Consider the following 17696-nt stretch of genomic DNA (forward strand, 5'->3'; position numbering starts at 1 on the left):
TGCTAAATATTTTGAAGAACTACATAACTGTTATCCACCGACAGAAAAATTTAATTTCAATATTGTAAACCCAACACCACCAGACTCCAAGCCTCCAACCACAGAAGAAATAAAAGAAATCATAAAAGAGCTTAAAAATAATAAAGCCCCTGGAGAGGATAATATAGTTGCTGAACTATGGAAATACTCTAGTGACAACATGATACAGTGCCTATCAGAAATACTAAAAGAAATCTGGACAACACAGATTACCACCAGACTGGACATCTGCATTAATACATCCACTACATAAAAAAGGGAAGAAAACAGATCTTAGAAATTATAGGGGAATCTCCCTCTTACCAGTGACCTATAAGATCTTGTCTAAGGCGCTTTTAAAAAGAGCAGAAGAGATAGTTGACAAACAGCTAGGAGAGTATCAGGCTGGATTTAGGAAGGAAAGGTCATGTGCAGAACAAATACTAAATTTAAAGAACATAATAGAAATGAGGAAAATCAGGAAGTTAAAATATGTCATTACTTTTGTGGATTTTAAAAAAGCCTATGATTCAATTGACAGAAATACACTGCTTGATATCTTAAAAGAATTGGGACTCGATGCTAAAACAACTGCAATAATTAAAGGTACTTTGGCAAATACAAAATCGAAAGTAAAATTTAGGGGAGAGCTCTCAAAAACGTTTTTAAATAAAGTCAGGTGTTCGACAGGGAGATGGTCTGTCACCTCTACTTTTCAATTGTGTCTTGGAGAAGGTAGTTCGAGAATGGAGTAAGGCCCTCAATACTAAAGGGATTCAACTAGGGAAAAATCCAAACAAGATCACTGTCGACTGTTAAGCCTTCGCATGACATGACATTGATCAGATTCACTAGACAATGCCCAAGAACAAATAAGAGAACTACAAAAACAAGCAGCCAAAGTAGGACTACAAATATCCTATGAAAAAACCAAGTTTATGACAAACATCTGTGATGCTCCTCAAAATATTGCAGTTGACAACAACACAATACACAAAACAGATTCCTTTAAATACCTAGGAGAGTGGATTACATACAATGCCAAAGAAAAGACAGCTATAGAAACTAGAGTGCACAAAATGGAAAGAGTGTTTCATATGACCAAAAACGTTTATAATAAAAATCCTTGTCCTGGAACACGAAATTAAGACACTACCAAACAGTGGCCAGACCTGAAGCTCTCTATGCGGCAGAAACACTTAAACTAAAAAGAAATGGAGATCTTGAGAAACTAGAGAAGGTCGAAAGAAGAATTTTAAGGAAAATACTGGGAGCTAAAAGAAACGATAATGCTGAATACAGGTTAAGACCAAACAGAGAGCTATATCTGAAAACGGGGAAACTAACTGATGTAATGAGGAAGAGGAGACTACAGTTTTTTGGGCATATATTCAGAATGGATAACAACACACTAACCAAGCGGATATTCACATTACTCAGTAGCTACAAATCCAAGCAGTATGGTTCATAGAGACTGAAAAGGACATTGAAAATGCTGGAGTTACAATAGACACAACAGAAAGCAGAACACATTTCAGAAAGGCAGTTCAAAAGGCAGAATTTCAGGAAAGAAAGAAAATAACTAGACGAAAGTGGACTCAAGAAGAAAGGGAACAACACTCTAAAAGGATGAAGGAAATTTGGAAGCTGAGAAAAACTAATACAATGAAGATTAGCCAAAGTTGATTCATCGTACCCTCCAAATGGGTTATTCGAAAGAAGAAGAAGAAGAAGCCCACAAATTGCAACGAATCGTTAGGTGTACGAAGAACGGGTTTTGTACAGCTCAGTTAGGAATCAAATGTGCCACAAAGAGAAAAAGCTTCTGCCCCACGCTAGTCGAAACTCCATATTTCACCACACTAATCCCAATAGATCAGTACAGACGTGAATATCTTGCTACGCATCTGCAACAAATATTGCCTTATTTTGCTGCACTCGTGCTCAGAGAACTGCAGGTCATAATTCTCATAGTAAGATTTTCACATACAAACCCAGATAGTAGCCTTCAACCACTCTCTTTCTCTCTGTATGCATCTGAGCAACCACACTTCCATCTTACAACTACACCCCACCGCAGACAAGAACGGAGTTGAAATCCTTACAATCTTTGTTCCTTATTGAGAAACACAGGCAATGCTTACCTCACTGGCCGCGTTAAATTCATATTGGCCGAGTCAACACTCTCCCCAAACAGCTCAGTTAAGACAAACCACCGAAGCTGAGCCTAGAGTGGTTACTCAACAGATATCGAGCAATGGCACAGATTATCGTAGCAAAAACTGCTTGCTAGTCGCCACGGACCTTCCGACCTTAGCTACCACCTTATTTACAAGTACTCTAAACAATAAGACATATACTCGGAGTCTTCCCTTCCTCTTGATAATAGTGGATGGACTTCCGTTATTGTTTTGTGACAGCTGATGTAAGCTTCCGGCAGTGTCCTAATATCACACAATCCAATAGTGATGCTACGTCTGCTTATTTTGATGGCTACTAAGATTCGACTTCGAGACTGCGAAATAATTGCAATAATCTGCTGACGTCTGTGGATTATGAAACGATTGCATGTATAAGGTCAGTAATTGACTTAACATGATTAAAATGGTTCAAATGGCTCTGAGCACTATGGGATTTAACATCTGTGGTCTTTAGTCCCCTAGAACTTAGAACTACTGAGACCTAACTAACCAAATGACATCACACACATCCATGCCCGAGGCAGGATTCGAACCTGCGACTGCAGTGGTCACGCGGTTCCAGTCCGAAGCACCTAGAACCGCACGGCCACACCGGCCGGCTAACATTATTAGAATACCAGCTACTGATAACCTACATTTGCGTAAAATTTCAGTCTGATTTAAATTGCACACAACAAGTTCTGATAATACTCAAATTTTGGTAGTAATTTTGTAATCTGTTTCACATCAACCAAATGTGTCTGTCAGTAAACGCAATATAAATGTCTCATTCTCGACTTGAGTGCACGCCAGATTACACTGAAGGACAAGAGCACACGGAGTTCGTAAAGGTTTATAACGAACTGCTTCTTGAAACTGATCCGTAATAGCTGATCCGCTCTCATGGATCGCGCTGCATCATTTACATTATTGTTTATCGTCAGCCTTCCGACTCTTTCGACGACTTCCTCACCTGCGCCAACCTCTTCCTCACAAATTATCACATACTGTAACAGCAACGACTCTGTACTATTGTACATATAAGTAATTCTTTTCATCTGATTTTACGATAAACTTGTGTAATTGATGTTCTGACGTCATTTCTTTTTGTTTCATGCCATTATGTTAACAAAACTGTAAATAAGTTTCAATGTGAATATTAATATTTATGTCAAATGTCAAGTAATGTTGTAATAGATTTGAAGTGTAACAAATGTTGAAACTGTTGTAAGATGTTTAAAATTGTAACTGTGCGTCTGGTCCATACGTAGGCAATGCAGAAGGCGAAACCTCGGGTGAATGCCCTGTCTGTCAGGGAGCAGTAAAAGGTGGATAGCAGGCGAGCGCGGGAAAATGCACGCAGGCACTGCACGGCACAACGGGCTCAGCAGCAGCAGTGGTAGTTGGAGTCTGGCACTGGTCTGAGCAACACCTTCTGGAGCGAGGAGACTCTCCTGGAAGACATAGCTTCACTGAGCCTCGAGTATGCCGTTCCAACGCCCACACAGCATGGCAATATTCCATGGACACTAAATGGAAAAGTACTGCGACGCTAAGAAGAATTAAAGTGCCGATACGTCAAGAGCCATAGCTGTGGTTGTGTGTGTGCTCTGTGCCTCGCCATCTTGCCGCCCGCTAACCGCCGCATCGATACTAGCAAGTTGAAACTTTTAGTACTGTATTCGTATGGATCAGAGAGTGAACTGTGTTTGTTTGGTGCAATAATAACCTAAATTTTACCAGAACCTTTCCATCATTTAGTTATCCTCACAGCTAACCTAGACAGGGTCCTTTCCAAACGTTGTGCAATCCGAGTGTCCCGAAATGATAATTAAAAATTGTGTTAATAATAATTATTTGCAGAACTAGCTGTATTAGAAAGGTGTTTAAAGAAATGTTTTGTCAATGAACCAGTAAATGAATAGCGAAGGTCTAACGAAGTCGAAAGATAATTTTAGTATTGCTATATTAATTAAGTTTATTATTTCGATACATATTTAAAGGCGTTTAAATGCGCAGTAAATAAGATGAAAAGAGTAGTGACTTATATAATAGAAATTTTGAATGAAGTATAAATTCAGTAATCATTTTTTTAAATACAGCGATCATAACAGTTTCAGGGTCCTCCCTTCATTCATTTGAATTCTGAAGAATTTGCCGGCCGCGGTGGTCTCGCGGTTCTAGGCGCGCAGTCCGGAACCGTACGACTGCTACGGTCGCAGGTTCGAATCCTGCCTCGGGCATGGATGTGTGTGATGTCCTTAGGTTAGTTAGGTTTAAGTAGTTCTAAGTTCTAGGGGACTGATGACCACAGCAGTTGAGTCCCATAGTGCTCAGAGCCATTTGAACCATTTTTTTGAATTCTGAAGTGTGCTAAATTGGTTTGACTAGCAAAAGTTAAAGTTAATATAAAAGTCAAAATTTATCAGTGTTTTATCTTTATTAAAACTGACATTTTGTGTGTGGCATGAAAGTACAATTTCAAGGGTAACCTATGCCCGATTTTAACCAGATTAATAGACAGTATAAAGTTCTGTACTAAACATTATAGTGTAGTGTTATGTATTCATGATTTTCGATATCAGTACAGAACGTGAAACTATCAGTTCAATAGATTCTCTGGTTCTAAAATTCTGTTATATTATCCAGTGTTACAATTTGTTGTTTTGCATGAATATACACCAACATGTACAGGGAAGAAACTAAGTTAATGCCTAATTAGGCTGGCGACCGTATTATTGTCAGATTGGTAGCATCTTCTGGTTTGCTTTTGATCCGTCCTGACGTGTGACTGCATTTCGAACTTACTTGACGTATCATTGTTATTACAGAGTGGATGTAAGTCTGATTTGCCACCATTCAGGTACACGCGGTCGATATCTATGCGAAAATCCTTTCTCATAAGGTGAATCCCGCTCACTTACCATAGCACAGGCTTTAACGAGTTCTGTGTCAGGGATTACAATACCCCACTGCCTCGATTGCTTGGTTAATATTTTCCAATCTCTGTCTTCTTCTACAGTTTTTAACCTTGTACTATGGAAGTTACTATTGGTACTTGACATATGTGTTATTATCGTATCACTTCTTCGAGTGAGTGTTTTGCGCATATTTCTCTCCTCACTGATTCTGCAGTTGACCCCTCGTTCCTTACCAGTGCGCTTAGTTGTCAACATCCTTCTATAACACCACATCTCAGTCGCTGCGATTCAATTCTTTCCTGTTTTCCCCCAGTCCGTGATTAATTTCCAGGCAACGCTGTGCTCCAAAACTACCGGGTGATCAAAGAGTCAGTACAAATTTGAAAACTGAGTAAATCACGGAATAATGTAGATAGAGAGGTACAAATTGACACACATGCTTGGATGACGTGGGGTTTTATTAGAACCAAAAAACTACAAAAGTTAAAAAAATGTCCGACAGATGGCGCATCATCTGATCAGAATAGCAATAATTAGCATAACAAAGTAAGACAAAGCAAATATGATGTTCTTTATAGGAAATGCTCAATATGTCCACCATCATTCCTCAACAATAGCTGTAGTCGAGGAATAATGTTGTGAACAGCACTGTAAAGCATGTCCGGATTTATGGTGAGGCATTGGTGTCGGATGTTGTCTTTCAGCAACCATAGAGGTGTCGGTCGATCACGATACACTAAACGACTCCAAGTAACCCCAAAGCCAATAATCGCACGGACTGAGGTCTGGGGACCTAGGAGGCCCAGCATGACGAAAGTGGCGGCTGAGCACACGATCACCACCAAACGACGCGAGCAAGAGATCTTTCACGCGTCTAGCAATATGGGGTGGAGCGCCATCCTGCATAAACATCGTACGTTCCAGCAGGTGTTTATCAGCCAGGTTGGGGATGATGCGATTCTGTAACATATCGGCGTACCTCTCACCCGTCACTGACGTTTTGCTGTCCAGCGCCATCTGTCGGACAAATCGTGAACTTTTTTTTGGTTCTAATAAAACCCCATGTCATTCATAGCATGTGTGTCAATTTTTACCTTTCTATCTACATTATTCCGTGGTTTATTAAGTTTTCAAATTTATACTGACTTTTTTGATCACCCGGTACATCCTCAGAAACTTCTTCATCAAATTAAAACCTACGTTTCATTCTACAGTGTCTACTCGAATTAATGTGACCACCTGTCAGACGCCTGAATAGAAGGCTTTGAAAGCGCGGACCGCTTCATGACGTGCAGAAAGGTGAGTGAGGTTCCGGAAGGTACGGGGAAGTGTATAGGGCAAGGCCGACTCTAGTGCCGCGGCAGGAAGATCCACAGCACCAACAGCCCGAGATTCCGAATATGGTTTAAATCCAGAGAGTCTGGTGGGCAGGGGAGTACAGTAAACTAATTGTGATGCTCTTTGAACCACCCACGTACGCTTTGGACTGCGTGACACGTTACATTGTCCCACTGGTAGATGACACCGTGCAGAGAAAAACAAAGTGTATATGGACATACTCCCCAAGGATAGATGCATACGTGTGTTGATCCAATGTGCCTTCCAGAGTGTCCAAATCATTCATGAAATGCCACGAAAACACGAAAACATTCCCCAGACCGTAACGCTCCATCCTCCAGCCTGAACCCTTCCGATGATTGTTGTAAGATGTCGGTATTTTCCAGCCACCGCCTTCCGCCCTCCTCTCCGTCCGACACGGTGTTGCATGTAAGTACTAACACCGTTTTACAAGTCTATGTCGGTAAGCATGTAGACTATGTGATCAAAAGTATCCGGACATATGGCTGAAAATGACTTAAAAGTTCGTGGCGCCCTCCATCGGTAATGCTGGAAATTCAATATGGTGTGGGCCCACCCTTAGCCTTGATGACAGTTTCCACTCTCGCAGGCATACGTTCAATCAGGTGCTGGAAGGTTTCTTGGGAAATGACAGCCCATTCTTCACAGAGTGCTGCAATGAGGAGAGGTTTCGACGTCGGTCGGTGAGGCCTGGCACGATTCGGCGTTCGTAAACATCCCAAAGGTGTTCTATACGATTCGGGTCAGGACTCTGTGCAGGCCAGTCCATTACAGCGATGTTATTGTCGTGTAATCACTCCGCCACAGGCCGTGCATTAAGAACAGGTGTTCGATCGTGTTGAAAGATGCAGTCGACATCCCCGAAATGGTCTTCAACAGTGGGAAGCAAGACGGTGCTTAAATCATCAATGAAGACCCGTGCTGTGATAGTGCCAGGCAAAACAACAAGGGGTACAAGCACCCTCCATTAAAAACACGATCACACCGTAACACTACCGCCTGCGAATTTTACTATTGGCACTACACACTGGCAGATGACGTTCACCGGACATTCGTTATCCAGGCCATCGGATCGCCACATTGTGTACCGTGATTCGTGCAATGTTTACTCTCCTTACAGCAAGCGAGGCGTCGTTTAGCATTTACCGGCATGATGTGTGGCTTATGAGCAGCCGCTCGACTATGAAATCCAAGTTTTCTCACCTCCCGCCTAACTGTCATAGTATTTGCAGTAGATCCCGATGCAGTTTGGAATTCCTATGGGATTCTCTGGCTATTACACCTTACGCCCCGCTTCAACTGTCGGCGTTCTCTGTCAGTAAACAGACGAGGTCAGCCTGTACGCTATTGCGCTGTACGTGTGCCTTCACGTTTCGGCTTCACTATCACATCGGAAATAGTGGACCTAGGGATGTTTAGAAGTGTGGAAATCTCGCGTACAGACTTATGACACAAGTGACACCCAATCACCTGACCACGTTGAAAGTACGAAGTTCCCCGGAGCGCCCCATTCTGCTGTCTCACCATGTCTAATGACTACTGAGGTCGCTGATACGGAGTACCTGGTAGTAGATGTCAGCACAATGCACCTAATATGAAAACGTGTGTTTTAGGGGGTGTTCGGGTACTTTTGATCACATAGTGTATTTGTTTAAGGATACGAAGGACGTCTACAGCGTTTCTATGAATTAATGCATTAATATCCAACTAACGGATCATTACGAAACGAAGAGCTTGTGACTTTCAACTCCGGATTACGCTGTCGAGTATAAGGTAAATATTTTCATATGTCATGAAGTCAGATGGAGACCACATCTGGTCAGTATGTTTAGCCGTGTGCCTGAAAACGTATCGGACTGTCCGAGAATGTTAAGACTATTCTAGGCAGTGTCTTGCAAGGACACCAGTCAAGTTAATCTGTGTGCCTGAAATTATTCTCGTCGTTAACGGAGAAGAGAACTGGTGGATTAACTTTTAACGAATGAACCATCCCGTCCTCTTTAGCGGAGCTGCTGTCTACTGCTGCAGATCACTCAATTTAATTTCATCTCTGCTTGCACGCAGTTTTGTAGACTACTGCCAGGGGTTACAGCGCGGAGCAGCAGTCTGGAACCGTGATACTCACGTATAATGAAAATAATGTTGCTCAAAAAATTCAGTAAAATAATGTAACGGATTTTACGGAGATTGGTGATGCCGAATCACTTAGTTGCGCCTACGGAGATCAGAATGCGACCGTAACGTTTTGTGTTTAGGGGCTTAGGCCTGGACATATGAACGTACGTGTGTGTGTGTGTGTGTGTGTGTGTGTGTGTGTGTGTGCGCGCGCTCTCGCTTCCTGTGACAGGCAGCTCCGCTTGCTCGCAGATTTCGCCGCCCGATGCACATCAGGTCGTTAATTACGGCCCAGGATTTTGCGCAATAATTCATGCGCATTATTCTCCCTGAAATTCATTACGCAGGCGAAATTAATTTTTCATGGGCGTCAGATGTGTGGCGCGCGTCATCGCGGTGGGCTGCTTGCTTCCTCTCGCAAAAGAGAACCAATCCTCCAACCCTCCAACGCTCGGTCTGTCTACCTCTCAGCTCCTGTTGCCACGTCCTGAGCCCTCCGTTCATCTTCGCAACATCAGACACACGCGGCCAAACTCTGAATAAAACTTTCCTGTTGCCGCTGCGTTATTCGTGACCAGGCGCAAAAGAAAAAGTTACTGTTAAGCCAAAATGTGATAAAATACTCTAATTCTGATTAATGGTGTTGCTAACCGACCCCAGATTTGACATCCACTGACATAAAAAGTGAAGTACGCAGAGGACAAGGTCGGATGTCAAAGTAACACCGTAGACGTACACAATACCGGCGGGTATATACAGGGTGTCACAAAAGGGTATGGCCAAAATTTCTGGAAACATTCCTCACACACAAAGAAAGAAAATATGTTATGTGGATATGTGTCCGGAAACGCGTACTTTCCAAGTTAGAGCTCATTTTATCACTTCTCTTCAAATCACATTAATCATGGAATGGAAACACACAGCAACAGAATGTACCAGCGTGACTTCGAACACTTTGTTACAGGAAATGTTCAAAATGTCCTCCGTTAGCGAGGATACATGCATCCACCCTCCGTCGCATGGAGTCACTGATGCGCTGATGCAGCTCTGAAGAATGGCGTATTGTATCACAGCCGTCCACAATACGAGCACGAAGAGTTTCTTCATTTGGTACCGGGGTTGCGTAGACAAGAGCTTTCAAATGCCCTCACAAATAAAAGTCAAGAGGGTTGAGGTCAAGAGACCGTGGAGGCCGTGGAATTGGTCCGCCTCTACCAATCCATCGGTCACCGAATCTGTTGTTTAGAAGCGTACGAACACTTCGACTTAAATGTGCAGGAGCTCCATCGTGCATGAACCACATGTTGCGTCGTACTTCTAAAGGCACATGTTCTAGCAGCACAGGTAGAGTATACCGTATGAAATCATGATAACGTGCTCCATTGAGCGTAGGTGGAAGAACATGGGGGCCAATCGAGACATCACCAACAATGCCTGCCCAAACGTTCACAGAAAATCTGTGTTGATGACGTGATTGCACAATTGCGTGCGGATTCTCGTCAGCCCACACATGTTGATTGTGAAAATTTACAATTTGATCACGTTGGAACGAAGCCACATCCGTAAAGAGAACATTTCCACTGAAATGAGGATTGACATATTGTAGGATGAACCATTCGCAGAAGTGTACCCGTGGAGGCCAATCAGCTGCTGATAGTGCCTGTACACGCTGTACATGGTACGGAAACAACTGGGTCTCCCGTAGCACTCGTCATACAGTGACGTGGTCAACGTTACTTATACAGCGGCAACTTCTCTATCGCTGACATTAGGGTTATCGTCAACTGCACGAAGAATTGCCTCGTCAATTACAGGTGTCCTCGTCGTTCTAGGTGTTCCCCAGTCGCGAGTCATAGGCTGGAATGTTCCGTGTTCGCTAAGACGCCGATCAATTGCTTCGAACGTCTTCCTGTCGGGACAGCTTCGTTCTGGAAATCTGTCTCGATACAAAGGTACCGCGTCACGGCTATTGCCCCGTGCTAATCCATACATCAAATGGGCATCTGCCATATCCGCATTTGTAAACATTGCACTGACTGCAAAGCCACGTTCGTGATGAACACTAACCTGTTGATGCTACGTACTGATGTGCTTGCCCGCATCTTGTGATCGTGCGGTAGCGTTCTCGCTTCCCACGCCCGGGTTCCCGGGTTCGTTTCCCGGCGGGGTCAGGGATTTTCTCTGCCTCGTGATGGCTGGGTGTTGTGTGTTGTCCTTAGGTTAGTTAGGTTTAGGTAGTTCTAAGTTCTAGGGGACTGATGACCGTAGATGTTAAGTCTCATAGTGCTCAGAGCCAGTTTTGAGCCACTGATGTGCTTGATGCTAGTACTGTAGAGCAATGAGTCGCATGTCAATGCAAGCACCGAAGTCAACATTACCTTCCAGAATGAGATTTTCACTCTGCAGCGGAGTGTGCGCTGATATGAAACTTCCTGGCAGATTAAAACTGTGTGCCCGACCGAGACTCGAACTCGGGACCTTTGCCTTTAGCGGGCAAGTGCTCTACCAACTGAGCTACCGAAGCACGACTCACGCCCGGTACTCACAGCCTTACTTCTGCCAGTATCTCGTCTCCTACCTTCCAAACTTAACAGAAGCTCTTCTGCGAACCTTGCAGAACTGGCACTCCTGAAAGAAAGGATATAGCGGAGACATGGCTTAGCCACAGCCTGGGGGATGTTTCCAGAATGAGATTTTCACACTGCAGCGGAGTGTGCGCTGATATGAAACTTCCTGGCAGATTAAAACTGTGTGCCCGACCGAGACTCGAACTCGGGACCTTTGCCTTTCGCGGGCAAGTGCTCTACCAACTTTTTTTTTTTTCCGACGCCTTATCCATTTTTTTTTTATTATCAGATTGACTTGGTATATTTCACGAGAATTCAGACAACCATAGTCAAATCATCATTTAATATTAGCTGCAAAAAGAAAATCAACAAATTAGGTGAAACACAAATAAAACATTTCTTCTGAAGGGGAAGACCAACCCGTTACCCCACCCGTATGAATTTTGGGTGTATATATATACATGCAAAAGAGAGAGAGAAAAAAAAATTACGAAAAAATACAACAAGGGAGGGGACTCGAGCTCAGGGAAGAAACAGGAATCACAGGGGAACTTAACCAACCCCTTGACGGTTAAACACAAGAAAAAAGCGTTCGGTATTGTGGTAACCGCTGCCATTTCCAATGCGCAGTTGACAGATAATGGTGAAAAACGCGGGGATCTGGGTCATTACCGCCTTCAATGACGTAATGGACATAGTAACCCAAGAGCCAGACAATCGTGTTCGTTTTCGTCTGAGGAAAATAAGAGATGTCCGGATGTAAGAAGATGTCGTCTGGGAATGCGGTTTCAGGCCCTCTAGTAAGAAAAGCTAATTGACGGCGGACCCAGAGCCAATGATCCCGTCCGCAAGCAACTAGCCTGTGAAGTAAGGTGTCAGTTTGATGACATTCCTCACACTGATCAGTCGGACGAAGGCCAATACGAAAAAGACGATCACCAGTAGGTATCAGACGGTAAATGACCTTATACCACGTTGAAACAATCTCCATCGGCAAAATGGGAAGACTAAGATGAGACCAGACCGTTTTCCATGACGTTGACGGGGAAGCCAGTTCAACAGAAGAAGGGAAACATGCTGTACCCCAACGGATTTGTAGCATGTTGGTAGTAATATGCGTCATAGAAAGTATATCAGCACCCAGAATACCGACAAGTACAAAGTATTCACGAATGTGCCGCAATTTAGGATTAATCCGTCCAACATCAACAGGAGGGGTCAGACTGGCCGGCCGGAGGCGGGAAAGTAAACGAGAGGTGACTGAATGCGGAGCCCGCGTACAGGTTAAAACATTGCGGCGGGCAAATAAGATGGACGTCTTCACTTTGATATCTGAAAGACCCAATCCTCCAAGCTTCCGAGGCCTGGCCACAACTTCATACCGGACACGGAAGACATGGCGGCGCCACAGAAATCGACTAGACAGCTGTTTCAGCCTGCGAGCCATCATCGCGGGAAGCGGGAAGACCTGCGCAACGTAGTATATTTTACTGAAGACATAGGTCTCTAAAACCCGTGCCTTGTGAAGGAGGCTAAGGGAAGGGCGGTCATGTTCAAGGATCGCCCCGTGAACACGACTCGTAACCTCACGCCAATTTAGTGCCGCCATTTTGATCGGATTACGATCCACTATGATCCCCAAGGTCTTATGGCGATCGACAACCGTCGCCCAAGGAATGACGACATGATCAAAGCCTCTCAACGGCAGGAACGTGCATTTGCGATCATTAATGCGAGCACCAGCAAGACCACAAAATGAATTCAAGGTATCCTTAAGCCGCGGTATATCCTCGGCATGTCGTACTAAAACCATGACGTCATCGGCGTATGCACGGACTGCAAAAATTTCCCCCAATATATTCCAGCCACGTAAGTGCATGGTGAGATGGCGAAGTAAGGGCTCTAAGGATAGAACAAAAAGTGACATGGATAAGGGGCTTCCCTGGGGTAACCCCCGTCTGATCGATATCCGGGGGGTAGGGTGACCGTTCACAATCACCGAGACACTGATACCGGTAAAAAGATTAGTTAAGACTTGTCGAGCATCATTATTAAAGCCGACAGCGGTGAGCACTCTCGATAAAAAATCATGGCTGACGCGATCGAACGCTTTTTGGAAATCAAGAAAAAGCAAAGCCCCTGGGATATTAGCGGCAGCCGCCACCGAGATTACATCGCGACATTCGAGAACGGAAGTCAGTATCGTGCGTCCAGGCACACAGCTTTGGTGGGCGGCAATAATGGTATCGAGCAGCTTAGAGAGACGGATATTAATTGCTCGAGCGACATGTTTATAATCAAAGTTAAGGAGAGTAATAGGACGGAGGGAATCAATTGCAGGTCGACCTGTGGATTTCGGGAGGAGGACCATTCTGCCTTCCTGAAAAGGAGCAGGAAGTGAGACTCCCCGCATCACTTCATTTACCATTGACGTTAAGGTGTCATCAATGAGCGGCCAAAATTGAACATAGAACTCCTTAGGAATACCATCTAATCCAGGCGACTTGCGGGACTGCGATCCTGCAACAACATCATATATGTCATCCTTCTGAAAGGGACGCAGAAAGGCGTCGTTTAATTGAGGAGTGACGACGCGAGGCAGCAAGGAGGTAAAGTCGTCAAGAGAGGTTTCCGCCGGGACATGAGTATCGTACAGATCAGTAAAATAGGTGTAAACGAAGTCAGAAATGTCACGGTGAGAGGTGAACACGCGGCCGTCAGCGGTTGTGAGGGAGGCAAGGCACCCACGTTTCCGGCGCGACCGTAAACGGACTAGATGGTAGAGTGACGTCAGTTCCTCTTGTAGAAGGGAACGTGGTTGAGACCTCATCCGCAGGCCCTCCATTTGAATGCGTTTGAGCTGCAGCAATTTGGCTTTGATGCGCTGTATATCAGTAACCCGGAGGGGAGCATGCGTAGCACTATCGTACAGTTGACGTAAGACAGAATAGTAAAATTCTTGCGTTCGTCGATCTTCTGCCACCTTCGCAGCCCCAAAACGCATGAGAGCCCTACGGATGTGTGGTTTTGCATACAGTGTCCACCATGCCACGATAGACGGGTACCGGTCCATAGTACGAGAACAACGAGTCCAAATGTCCTCCAGGACGATACCAAGGGAGGTATCTTGCAAATACGCGATATTGAGCATCCAAGGAGGACGAAACAATTTTACCGGTTGTCGCTCGTAATTAAACGTAACGGCTACAGCGCAATGATCAGTAAAACAGGCTGGTATCACATCAACAGCCAGAAGTTGCCCACACAAGGAATCGGAAAGGTAAAAGCGATCGAGGCGACTGCTAGACGTGGGAGTAAAGTAGGTATGTCGCTCAAGTGTAGGATAGCGAGAAACCCACACGTCACGCAGGTGCAAGGAGCGCACAAGGTCGTCGAGTTCTTTACTGAAATTAAAATTAGGAGACTGATCTACCGGCCGTAGAACACAATTGAAGTCCCCACCTAAAATTATCTTTGACGGGGATTTACGAAGCAGGTAAATGACTTCTTCTTTATAGAAACTCGAGCGTGCGGTAGTACAACCCGAACCAGAAGGGGCATAAAGAAGGAGTAAACTGAGATCATAAAACGTGCACCCGATCCCCCTTCCACTGTCGAGTACTTCGAAATTCATCAACGGAATGCCTTCTCTATAAAACAAAGCAGTGCCCGTAGAAAGTTCGGAAGCGACATTAAAAAACGTCGAGAACCCAGGAATGGAAAATTGGTCGAATAGGACTTCCTGTAAAAAAACAACATCTGCCCCAGACTGATAGATAAACTGTCGCAAAGCGGCGAGCCGAAGCTCAGAACATATTCTGTTAATATTCAGAGTAAGAAATGTATATGCTTGCATGGAACTTCAACCTAGAAAGAAAAACAAAGATCGGTAGAGAGCCGTCAGCTGACGGAGCAGCATACAAGTAATCATACCAGAAACAAGCGCTGAACCACAGAGAGAAAAACTACGAAACAGAACCCTCATCTTCCCACTGCTTTTTCTTCGGCCGTGACGCGGCTCTCCGTGGCTGTTTACGGATTCGACTGCGGCTCCGCGGTGCCGACGCTGCAGCGTTCGGCTGCGTAGGAGCATCATGTAGACATTCCGTGTCAGATTGCGAGAGAGAGGCCTCTACATCCCACTCGTCCGCAGACATGGGTTCACGGTGGGACAGTTGGTGAATAACAACGGGATCCACTGGCTCTGGAGAATCAATCAGTTGTTTGATGGGAGGAGGCTGTGACCCAGAGGGGGCGACAGAAATTCCAGAAGGGGGATGCGAAACAGAGTCAATAGGAGAAGTGTCAGAGAGCACCGGAGAAGACACGTGGCAACCAGAAGCAGGTTCCGTCACGGGCGTCTCCGAAGAGGCTGCCGCGGTAGCAGGAACGACGTCAGATAAGGTGTCAGGGAGCTTCTGCAAAGGCGTGATAGCACCTGTGGCTTCCTCATCCACGATTTCCGACTGAGAAAGAGAGTCCTTTACCGGAGGCCCATCGGAAGGGCGAGCCAATAAGGAAGATTCATCAGCCGCATCATCCTGTGTTCGCCGACGCTTGTTGTGAGAAATCAGCGCGGGAACATCGGAATTAAGGGCAGCAACATCCCTACTCAAGGACAACGGGGGAAAATCACGGCCGTTGTCGGACAACGGATCACTGCGTCCCTCAGTAACATTGAGCGATTCAGTCCGAGATCCTTGCGGGAGAAGATCAGCTAAAGTCAATTTTTTACGCTGTTCGTATGTAGGTTTTAATACCACCACACGCCGCGGACAATTAGTACGGAAATGACCAGTTTCATTACAATAATAACATGTTCCTTCCTGGCCACTGTACGTGATATGGACCCTATAACCACATACCTGTAGGTGAGAAGGAATAGGTTTTTTGACCACCATTTCCACCGACCGAATACCACTATATACCTGTAAGCGGTGCTGAGCAGACCAGCGTTCCTTTCGAATATGGCGTACGTCCCCATAAGGAAGCAAAACGGACTTCAGAAAAGAGTCGTCAACCTCGGGCGGAAGGTTAAATACCCGAACATTCGTATATATCACTTCTGCATTTGCCAAGAGAACCATACTAGTGGAACCATCACGGTGCGTAAAGGGTACCTGAGAACCATGACGAGAAAGTAGCCTATCAACCTGGAGCGGGTCAAGAAACTTAACAAAAAACACATATAATTCGCTGTCGAAATATGCGGTATGCACCTGATCAGTAGTGACCTTAACTGTATCGACTAACCAGTCATGTATCTCCAAAGAACCGGGCTGGACGTGACGCGTGGATTTGTCAAAGGTAAAACTGACTGTACCTGTACGCGGAACTTTCGTGGGAACCATGGTGGACATCACGGCGAGAGACGACGCCGCGACAGGAAGGGCCGCACGAACACCAAACACCAGCCGACAACCAGCGATGCGACGCGCACGGAGACCAACACGGCACTAAACTGACAGGAGGAAAACACGCTGCGCTACGGTAGAGGCGGAACTAAGAGCACGACCTAGTCGCCCGACGCGCGAAGCGAGAATTCCAACTGAGCTACAGAAGCACGACTCACGCCCGGTACTCACAGCCTTACTTCTGCCAGTATCTCGTCTCCTACCTTCCAAACTTTACAGAAGCTCTTCTGCGAATCTGCAGAAATTCTGGAAACATCCCCCAGGCTGTGGCTAAGCCATGTCTCCGCTATATCCTTTCTTTCAGGAGTGCTAGTTCTGCAAGGTTCGCAGAAGAGCTTCTGTAAAGTTTGGAAGGTAGGAGACGAGATACTGGCAGAAGTAAGGCTGTGAGTACCGGGCGTGAGTCGTGCTTTGGTAGCTCAGTTGGTAGAGCACTTGCCCGTGAAAGGCAAAGGTCCCGAGTTCGAGTCTCGTTCGGGCACACAGTTTTAATCTGCCAGGAAGTTTCAACATTACCTTCCTTCAATTGGGCCAACTGGCGGTGAATCGATGAAGTACAGTAAATACTGACGAAACTAAAATGAGTGATTTAAAGAGAAGTAATAAAATGAACTCTAACGTGGAAATTAAGCGCTTCTGGACACATGTTCACATAACATCTTTTCTTTATTTGTTTGTGAGGAATGTCTCCTGAAAGTTAGGCCATAGCTTTTTGTAACACCCTGTAAATGATCAGAGTTTGTAAGGCTTATGTAATTTATCGATTATGTAATAATTGTAACGATTAACCTAATGGATCTGTAGATGAATACGCAAATTCTCAGTTATGTAAATTTCTATAATTTTTTTTTGTAAATGCCATTTAAATCTATGTCTTCCTGTATACAATGAGGTGACAAAAGTCATAAGATACCTCCTAATAATGTGTCGAGGCCTCCATTTTCCCTCAATAGTCGAGCAACTCAGCGTGGCGTGGACTCAACAAGTCGCTTGAAGTACCCTGCAGAAATATTGAGCCACGCCGCTTCTATAGCCGTCCACAATTGCGAAAGTGTTGCCCATGCACACGATTATGTACCATAAATGTTCGACGGGATTCATGGCGGGCGATCTGTGTGGCCA

The sequence above is a fragment of the Schistocerca gregaria genome, chromosome 1 (genome assembly GCF_023897955.1).
Source record: "Schistocerca gregaria isolate iqSchGreg1 chromosome 1, iqSchGreg1.2, whole genome shotgun sequence".
Lineage (NCBI taxonomy): Eukaryota > Metazoa > Arthropoda > Insecta > Orthoptera > Acrididae > Schistocerca > Schistocerca gregaria.